This window comes from Chinchilla lanigera, unplaced genomic scaffold (genome assembly GCF_000276665.1).
Source record: "Chinchilla lanigera isolate Chin_1 unplaced genomic scaffold, ChiLan1.0 scaffold00024, whole genome shotgun sequence".
NCBI lineage: Eukaryota > Metazoa > Chordata > Mammalia > Rodentia > Chinchillidae > Chinchilla > Chinchilla lanigera.
This window is the reverse complement of record NW_004955425.1, coordinates 20,609,359-20,619,550: the sequence shown is the minus strand read 5'-3', so window position 1 is coordinate 20,619,550 and position 10,192 is coordinate 20,609,359. Positions and strand designations below refer to the sequence as shown.

General features: G+C 43.8%; 2 protein-coding genes across 12 annotated transcripts in view; one reads left to right on the top strand and one right to left on the bottom strand.

Moving 5' to 3' along the window:
- Positions 1 to 339, bottom strand: part of Hnrnph3 (heterogeneous nuclear ribonucleoprotein H3 (2H9)) — a 12,704-nt gene extending 12,365 nt beyond the window's left edge. The window contains exon 1 of one of the 3 annotated variants that reach the window (XM_005385983.2): positions 172 to 339. The gene's annotated coding sequence lies outside the window, so the exon portion shown is untranslated. The remainder of the gene's footprint in view (positions 1 to 171) is intronic. The other 2 variants (XM_005385979.2, XM_005385981.2) reach the window with 2 other exon arrangements.
- Positions 1 to 10,192, top strand: part of Pbld (phenazine biosynthesis-like protein domain containing) — a 56,693-nt gene that overhangs the window by 1,438 nt on the left and 45,063 nt on the right. For 4 of the 9 annotated variants that reach the window (XM_013514829.1, XM_013514830.1, XM_005385988.2 and 1 more), the window contains exon 1: positions 379 to 907. The exons of 2 other annotated variants lie outside the window; for them this stretch is intronic. The gene's annotated coding sequence lies outside the window, so the exon portion shown is untranslated. Of the gene's footprint in view, positions 1 to 378; positions 908 to 9,882; positions 10,011 to 10,192 lie in introns of those variants that run through there. 3 more of the 9 variants (XM_005385987.2, XM_005385986.2, XM_013514828.1) reach the window with 2 other exon arrangements.

Genomic DNA, 10,192 nt, shown 5'->3' with positions numbered 1-10,192 from the left:
GCGCCCGCGCGAGCCCTCCCGGGCGAGCCGCCCGCCTCCATGTGGGAGATCGCCGAGGGGCGCCGCGCGCCGCCCCCGGGCCGCGACCTCCACACTGCTCCTGCCCCACCCCCTCCCGGTCTCCCGTTCGTCCTTCTCCCGACTCGGCTCGACGCCGCCAGCCCAACCTACCCCCTTTTACTTCAGATACCCTGACGGGCGATAGTAATGCTGCCTCCGGTGCTCCTGGGCTCCAGTCGTGCGAAGGGAGAAGCCGTTCCCTTCGCGAAGCGCTCCGCACAACGGTTTTCCTAACCGTCTCCGGCGGCGGCACCCTCTCAGGAAGCTGCGCAGCGCAGTGACTGGCCTGGGGGGATGGGAGGGAGCGGGCGAGGAGCGAGGGCTACGGAACGCGGCCGCCCTGCTCTCGCGAGACCAGAGAAGCGCTTCCGCCCCGCGGCGGGCCGCACGGAGTACGCCTGCGCAAGGACTGACGGCCGGACAGGCTGAGAAAGAGGGGTGGGCCAGTCTGGCTTGGTTACGTTAGAGAAAGCGCTACGGCGAACTCCGCCTCTCCTGCTTTCTAGCTCACCTTACAGCCATCTAATTGTCAGAGCCCACCTTTCTGCCCCCTCGGGGAGGACGTGAGGTGGCATTCGCAGCCCTACCCGTGGGTGTTGAAGAACGGACCCCGCCCTCGCCCTGCGCGGCCGGGAGCCACGCGGTACGGCCGCCGAACTGCGCGGGGGCGCGCTTTTCTCATCCACCATATTTGCGTTCTGCAGTGAGAAGCGAGAGCGTTTCTCGGCGGCCGGGAGACAGGTGCTGGTCGGGCGCGGTGGAGGCTGTCAGCCAGCTTCCTCCCGCTGCGTCCCAGCGCCCCGAGCTGCCACCCGCCAGGACCCGGGCTGACTGCCCGCCGACTGCGGTAGTTTCCCTTTTTCCTCAGCGCCTCGGGGCAGGGGGCTTAGGATTGTATTCTAAGCAGAGCTTTGTATTCTTGCAAGTCACGTTCACAAGTGACACGAAATATACTCTGGGTGTGCTGTAAGCCATCAAGTTTATACCCCCTCACTTTTCAAAACAAATGTAAGCCAAGTGTCTGCGGGAAGGTGGAAGGCAGTCCTGATAAGAAAAAAGCAAGTAGGGGCTGGGGATTTAGTGCAGCGGCATAGCACCTGCCTGGCAAGCGCGAGGTCGTGAGTTCAACTTCCCGTGCCGGAAAAAGAAAAAAAAAAACTATAAAAAAAAAGAAAAAAGCAAGTAAAATGCAACAACCTTTAATGTCTAGCCAAAACATTTTGGATTTTGTGCTACAGACATCGGGAGAACTATGAGGAGTGGGTTGGGGAGTGTTAGTGTAGGATGAAAAAAAAATTTCCCCCATGGGATCTGTAGTGAATAGGGCGGAGAGAGGAGACCATTTAGCTTCAGGAATGGAAACTTCCATTTAATTCATGTTCACATCTGCTTAAGGCAGTTGTGGCTCAGTAAGAATTGCCTAAATCATGGTACTCTACTGCCATTCCTTAGCCCACTTCGTCAAAGTAATTTGGAAAGGGACGGCGTGATTATAAGAGAAAAACAAAAAAAAGGGTACTGTAATAATCATAGATTAATCTTCACTTTACAGATGATGTGCCTAGTTCCAGACAAATGAAAATAGTTGCCCAAAGTCACACAGCTGAATGGCAGAGCTAGGACTGAAATATAAAAGGTTTTACTCCGAGGATCAGAGTCTTAAAACATGAAACTTCTTATGGTTATAAATTACCTGTAATATAAGGAAACACATCATTTTAGGTAAATTGAAGCTACTTCCCCTAACTAATGCTGCTTTACCGTCTGGACAGACATGTAGTTACTAGTTTTGGCTGGACACTTCTCAACAGGCCTGAAAGTTGGCTGTCCTGGTATCACCGGCACCAAGTGTCCCCTGCCCGCAAGCTGTGGCTCGATCTCGGGTTGGAGCTGGTTCTGCCATTTAAACCAAATGGCTTCGATGCTTCAGATGGAGTTCTTACCTTACCCTGCCTTCCATGGATTCAAATTACATCAGTACTTTATCCCTTTAGTCTTTCAACCTGATTTGGTAGGTGGAATTCTGTAATCTCTTTCACCTCATGACTGAATCCAAACAATCTGCTTACTGCCTGATTGAATTCGCATTCTTTCCACATACTTGGTATGGCTGTGAGCCACAATCCTAAAATCATTCTGATGACATGAATGACTTTTCACCACGAAATGTTTCCTCTGTCTTTTGCTTTCCTTCCTTTTTCAGCGCGGGGGGGGGGGGTTAATATCGTGTTGGGCACTCTTTGCCAGTGAGGTTAGGAAGTGCTTAGAATTAGGGCATACATCGTTGTTGTCTTTTTTTTATTACAGCAAGTAAGAAATTTTGAGGTAAAAATATGTAGTGGTAAATGTAATTTTTATTTGGCTCCCTGTTTTATTACTTTTTCCAAAGAAATTGTCAGCCATTCCCATTTGTAAGCTGAATCCTGTGAGTAAGGCTCAGTGGGATTGGCTTGACGCTGCTCTGATGATCTCCGTAGAATTGTTTCCAGATCATCTCTGAGGAATTGTTTCCATAGAGATAGATAGAACTAAGGGTTCCCAGCTGCTTTTTTCCCCCTCTTTGTCTTCCTTTCATTCTTTGAGTGCTTTCCTATTAGCATAGAGATCCGAGGGACCCTGGAGGGGATATGTTAGAGACCCACCCATAATGTGAGAAGAGGTGAAAGAGAAGGAAATCCGAGTACCCACACCTCCCAAAGGAAAACAAGGCAACAAACTCGTGATAATGTGTTGCACCATGGAGGTGGAGAGGAAAATTCCATGCAGAGCCTGAGTGAAAGAGAAAGAAGGAAATTGAAAGAGATTGCACTGTTTTGGGGGAGGGACAGCACGTTAACCAAAGATTGGTTTACAGTAGCTGTTCATATATATCTCTATGTGGTATTGTCAGATACTTTAAAAACTGGATTTTCATCCATTTGCCTATAAAGCTAGATTATCATAACCAATTTGCCTACATAAAAAGCAAACCAAAACCAACAAAACCCACAGAAACTTTTTAGGACTATCTGACTAAAGTATTTAACATCTTTTGAACACTGACATTTAGGCTTTGTGAGCTGCTTATACTTTGACCTGTGTCATAGGCATCTACTGGCTTTTAGAGTGTGCTGATTTCCTTTGGTGTGATTCAACACTGCTTCTCAAAACCAGGCCTAGCCAGGCATAGTGGGGCATGCCTGTAATCTCGGCACTCGGGAGGGTGAGGCAGAAAGATCACCATGAGTTTGAGTCCAAAGCCAGCTTGAATTACAGAATGAGACCCTGTCTGAACAAACAAACAAAAACAGAAGAGACCAGGCCTAATCTCAGTTTGTATTCCTGATACTTTCTTATTTTTCTGAGTCATGTCAGTGTGCACTATAGGGCTATGGAAACCAAAAGGTCTCATTTAATTTTAATAATTATGTACTAAGTAAACAAGTATAAACTCAAAAGGAAGAGAACATCTAACACATTCTCTAATTTTTGAAAATAATTAAAAGTATTGAACATTCTTTAAGTTCATTGGTACATTTTAGGTATACATAATGATCACATTCATTATAGGGAATTCGTACCTATACATGATATAACTTGATTCTTTTTTTTCACCGTTCCCCTACTCTCCCTTCAATTTCTCTTCCCCTCCTTAGCCACAAAAGCTTTGTTTCCATTTTTTCCTACAAGTGTTTTTCCTAATTCAATGCTTACCTCTGTTGATGTGTTGCTGTTGATGATTACAACTTGCCACAATGTTTGTCTCAATTTTCCTGGCTGGCCTTGATCAGGTCATGTATTTTCTTGAAGATTACCTCAGGTTTGGTAATGCAAGGCCCAAGAATGTGTTTTTTGAATGTTTGTTTTGTCTTTTTGAGACAGGGTCTTGCTATGCAGTTCAGGCTGGCCTTGAGCTCACTTTGTAGCCAGGGTGGCCTCAAACTTGCAAGGATTCTTCTGCCTCCTGAGAACTGGGATTAGTGTTTGTTTGTTTGCTCTTAGAAGGTCAGCCATGGGGCTAGGGATTTAGCCAGCAGCACAGCGCCTGCCTGGCAAGCACAAGGTCGTGAGTTCGGTTCCTGGTACCGGAAAAAAACCTAACCAAAACAAAAAACCTCTCAAAACAAAATTGTAACTTTCCATACCTGGTTTAGGGGCCAGGCGTGTTGGCGCACGCCTGTAATCTCAGCACTCGGGAGGCTGAGGCAGGAGGATTGTTTCGAGTTCAAGACCAATCTGGGCTACAAAGTCAGCTCAAGGCCAGCTGGAACTGCATACTGAGACCTTGTCTCAAAAAAAAAAAAAAAAAGAAAGAAAGAAAGCCAGGTGTGATGGCACACACCTATCATACCAGCACTAGGGAGGTTGAGGCAGGAGATTCCTATGAGCTTGAAGCCAGTAGGCTGGGCTACATAGTGAATTCAAGACCAGCCTAAACTACACAGTGAGACCTTGAGGTGAGAGGGAGAAAAAGAAGAAAGAAAAGATATGGTGGACTCAAGGATTATAGCTTCAGGAACACAGAATTAGTGAGAAGAACCTTGGAGACAGTCAGCTCCTAGGGAGAAGAAGGCAGAGTAGGCTGGCTCGCTTTTCGTTGCTCTTTCAGTTATGTGTCTTTCCAGTTTTTGTTTCCAGCATATTTATGTTTTTAAGCCTAAAGTTTGCCTCTTGTAGAAAGGATTTAGTTAGATCTTTTTTTGCAGGACTGGAGGTTGAACCCAGGGCCTCACACATGCCAGACAAGTAGTCTACCACTGAGTTGCATCCCCAGCCTTGTTAGGTCATTTTTAAAAACCCCTTCTCGGGCTGGGGATTTACCTCAGCGGCACAGCCTCTGCCTGGCAAGCGTGAGGTTGTGAGTTCAATTCCCAGTACCAGAAACAAAAAAAACAAACAAAAAAACCATTCTGCTGCTCTCTGTTCTTAATGGGAGAAATTTAATTATAATCACTAGTAAGTTAGGGTTTATGTCTGCCCTTGTGCTACTGTTTTTCTATGTGTCATATGTCTTTATTGTTTATCCCTCTATTCCTGTTACTTTTTTTTTTTTGTCTTTTTGAGACAGGGTCTCACTATGCAGTTTAGGCTGGCCTTGAGCTCACCTGGTAGCCCAGGCTGGTCTCGAAATGGCAATGATGCTCCTGCCTCAGCCTCCCAAGTGCTGGGATAACAGGCGTGCACCACGTGTCTGCCTCTTCTCATTTTTTATTACTGCATATTATACAGACTAGTGGACTTGGCGTTGGCAGGCCCATATGTGCGTATAACACACTGGATCCTGTCCAGCGCTGGACCCCTTGCCCTCCCCTCCCGCTTCTCCTCTCCCCCTCTCTAATAGTCCCCTCTCTCCTTCCATGCATCTTCCTGCTACTCTCTCTCAATCCCATATTTGAGAGCGATACCTGCAATATTTGTCTTTCTTATAAAGGAAAAAACCCTGCCTAATTTTGCTCAACATGATTTCCAGTTCTATCCACTTGCATGCAAATGACACAATTCCCTCCTTTTTATCATTGAATAATACTCTGCTGTGCCTGTGCACCTTATTTTGTATATCCCTTCATCTGTTCATGGACACCTAGGCTGTTTGCATAGCTAAGCTGTTGTAAATAGGGCCAAAATGAACAGCGCATGCATATAGCTGTATGCTGATTTTAATTCTTTGTGGATTATACTGAGGAGTGGTACAGCTGCCTGGTATCTCTAGTTTTTTGAGATGCCTCCAAACTGATTTCCATAGGGACCAAACTAATTTGCATCCCCACAACATACACGGGTTCCTTTTTCCTTGCAACCTATCACCACTGATAGCTTTTTGTATTTGTAAAAAATCGGTTTTTGGGACAGGCTCTGGCTGTGTAGTCCAGGCTGGCCTTGAACTTGCTTTGTAACCCAGGCTGGCCTGAAACTCACTGTCTTCCTCCCTCAGCCTGGCTTTTTTTGTTTTTGTTTTTGTTTTTTGTCTTTTTAGAGACAGGGCCTCAGTATGCAGTTCAGGCTGGCTTTGAGCTCACTTTGTAGCCCAGGCTGCTCTCAAAAACTCACAACCTCCTGTCTCAGCCTCCCCAGTGCTGAGATTACAGACACGTGCTACCACGCCAGGCAGCCTGTTTTTTTTGTATTCTAAATGATAACCATTTTGACAGTGAGGTGGAATCTCAGTGTACAGTAGTGTGGATGTGCATTAACCTGATAGCTAAAGAGGTAGAACATTTTTCTTGTGTACTTTTTGGCCATTTGTACTGTTCCTGACCAGTAGCTGTTCAGTTTATTTGCCCATTTACAGACTGGATTACTTGCAGGGGGGAGGGGGGGGACTGGTGTTAAGGTTTTTGTTTTTTTTTTTGGATTTTTTTCCAGTACCGGGAATCGAACTCATGATCTTGCGCTTGCCAGGCAGGCTCTGGCTGCTGAGCTAAATCCCCAGCACCAGTGTTAAGGTTTTTGAATTCCTTCTATATTCTGGATATTAGTCCTCTCTTGGGCAAATAGCTTACAAAGATTTTCTCCCATTCTGTGGGCTGTCTATTCACTCTTGTTTCCATTTCAATGCAGAAGCTTAATTTGATGTAGTCCCACGTGTTGATCTTTGCTATTATTTCCTACAGGAGTCCTATTCAATCCTTGTGTCTTCCCATGTGTCTGTGATTTCAGGCATATCCCCTATATTTTCTTCTAGTAGCTTCAAAGTTTCAGGTATATAAATTTAGGGCTAATCAACCTTGTATTGCCAGTTTTAGACAATTTTAGGATAATGAGACATACAAAACTGAAGGTCACTGGGCGTGGTGGCACTCACCTGAAATCCCAGCACTCGGGAGGCAACTTGCGAGTTTAAGGCCAGCCTGAACTGCATAGTGAGACCCTGTCTCAAAAAAACAAAAACAAAACTGAAGGTCAAGGTTTGTTCCATTTTTAGTCACCCATTGGGCATCTGTAAACCCAAGTGAAGTTACTGTTTGTATTTTTTTTTATTTTAAAGATAAAAAAACTAACAAAACAACAATGAAGACAAAATCAAAACAACACAAAAATGATACATGACCTCAAAACAAAATGATAGGAATTAACAACGGTTGCTATATTACAACGAAGTTGCTCAGTCCACCAGACAAAAGAGTGTTAAGATTGATCAATCAAAGACAGTAACAAGTAATAATAAAAAAAATTAGAAATGATGCAGAGCTTCACCACACAAGATTGTATGAGTTCAACAATGGTTCTTATACTGTATATTGTTGTTTTCAGATCAGTCATTCTGATTACTGAATTTAAACGTGCAAAATTGGTCAAGGAAAAAGAAAATTTTAAGCATTTACTGTTCCTTTCCGTAAACCACAGACATCGGCAATACACCTGTCCCCAGCTATCCTTGTATATACATATAAATTTTTTTTCATTTTAAAGAGAAAAGAAAACCAAACTAACAAAAACAAATACATAAACAAAACAGCATAGAGAACAATAAAAATGATACAGAATTTCAAAACACGGTGATAGAGGGGCTGGGGATTTAGCTCAGCAGCACAGTGTCTGCCCAGCCAGCGTGAGGTCATGAGTTCGATTCCCGGTACCAAGAAAAAAAAAATGGTGATAGGATATTAACAATGGTTGTTATATTACATAATGTTACCTTCAAACTGGTTACACATTAATCAGAAGTAGGCATGTAAGATTGATCAATTACACATTAACAGTTCCTTTCAATAAACCAACAGATAGTAGTAGCAGTACAATGATCCTAGCTATCTTGTGTATACATATACATATTTTTTCCCTCTTCCTGTTTTCTTTTTCCTCTCCCCTCCTTCATTCCACTTGCTTCTTCCTATTTGAGCAGTTTCTTTTCCCTTTCACAATATCTGTTGTACCTTTCAGATTTTATTTACTCTTTCAGGTTCTTATAGTAGGGAGGAAATACAAGATATATATAAAATAAAAATGTTCTGGGCCCAGGATCAACCATTTTTAAGTATACCGTTCAGGAGTAGTAGTGTTAAGTATATTCATATTGTTGTGCGACAGATCGCTAGAACATTTTTATCTTACAACAATGGAACTACCTGTGAAATATGAATTGTTCTTGCCCTGTACCTCTAGCCTTTGGTACCTCCTTTCTACTCTGCTTCTGTAAGAAGGGAATCATGGAATATTTATCCCTTTTGTTTGTTTGCTTTTGAGATAAGATCTTTTTTTTTTTTTTGAGATAAGATCTTGCTATGTAGCCCAGGCTGCCTCAAACTCATGGCGGTCCTCCTGCCTCAGCCTCCTGAGTCCTGAGATTACAGGTGTGCACCACCACACCCAGCTTCACTTTTTTTTTATTCCTTCCTTTCTTCCTCTTCCCTCTTCCTTCCTTCCTTCCTTCCTTCCTTCCTTCCTTCCTTCTTTCCTTCCTTTTCTTCCTTTCTTCCTTTCTTTTTTTCTCAGTGTCCTGCTCTGCACTCTACAGAACACATTTCTGTTCCTACTCCAATTGGCCTGTCCTCCCCCTAGAGAGCACTTCTTTTCAGAGTACTTCTTTTCCCTTTGTCTGTATCTCTTAGGGTACTCTGAGGATTAAATATTTTTGGAATCATGCCTAACACGTAGTAATTACTCAATAAATATTGATTAATGGTTATTATTTTTTGTGGGGATTTATGCAGCAATTAAAATCTTTTGGACTGACAGTAAAGGATGTTGGACTGTAGTAATTTCCTGTTGTTGCTGCAACAAATTATCACAAGTGCAGTGGCTTAAACCTGTTATTTTAGAGTTCAGGTGATGTGATTTTTTTTTTTTTGAAGTCAGGTCTCACCGTGTAGTTCAGGCTGGCCTGAACTCACTATGTAGCACAGAGCGGCCTCAAACTCACAGTGATCCTCCTGCCTCAGCCTCTCGAGGGCCAGGATTACAGGCATGTGTCACCATGCCCAGTGCCCTTTCTAACTTCTAAAGGCCACATATGTTTCCTAGTTTGTGGTGCCTTCCTCTATCTTTAAAGCCAACAACATGCCGTTTTCAATTCCCTCTCTGACTTGTACTCAGCCTCCCTCTTCAAGCATTAAAGATTCTTGTGGTTACACCACTGTACTGTTTTTTTTTTTTTTTTTTTTGAGACAGGGTCTCACTGTGTAGTCCAGGTTGGCCTCGAACTTGTGATCCTCCTGCCTCAGGCTCTTAAGTGCCAGTATTATAGGCATGCACCACCACACCCAGACTGTCACCCATACTATCATTCTCGATAACCCAAAACAATTTTTTTAGCATATTAGAAATTGAACAGGTGTGCTGAGCTATATCCTCAGACCCACACTTTTTTTTTTTTTGACACAGGGTCTCCCTAGCTATTCCAGGTTGCCCTCGAACTCCTGGCAGTCCTCCTAACTCAGCTCCCTTAGTGCTGGGATGACAGGTGTGTGCCACCACACCCAGCCCCACCTTTGCTTTTTTAATTTTATTTTGAAACATGTTACTGAATTGTTCAGGCTGGGCTGGACCTTGCGATCCTCTTGCTTCAGCCTCCTGGTAGCAGGAATTGTAAAGTGTGGGCTACCACATCTGGGCAGAATAATCCTACTTTAAATTTAGTTGATTAGCAACTATAATCTTCTTTGCAACCTTCAAGCCACTTAACAAAACATACTCATGGGTTCTGGGAAATTAGGAGTGGACATCTTTAGAGAGCCATGACTGTGGGAGCACACAGGGAAGCAGTGACCTAAAACTTGAGGAGTTTGTCATTTACTAAGTAAGTTTGCGGGTAGGAACTTCCGTATGTGTGCAGCAGGTCAGCTGCTTCATCAAAACCTTGTACTGTCTTCCTAATCTCAGGTCTCGGCTCTCCCTGGGAAGCTTCTTCCTCACTGTCTGAGCGGCTATGGGATAAACAAATGACTCGGCTGTTCGAGTCTTTGAGAACTCTTTCCTTTAAAAGAAATGTTTTCATTTGAGAAGCAGCACAGTATTTCTAGAAGCCTAAAAAAGTACGTCAGTGTCAAATTTTATTTTTTTGTACTGAATTAAATTTTTAAAAGAGCTGTGCCTGATGTGTACCTGTGATCCTGGCTCCTTGAGAGGCTGAGGCAGGAGGATCACTTGAAGCCAGGCATTTGGGGCTTGCCCAGGCAACATGAGAGCCTATCTTAAAAAAAAAAAAAAAAAAAAA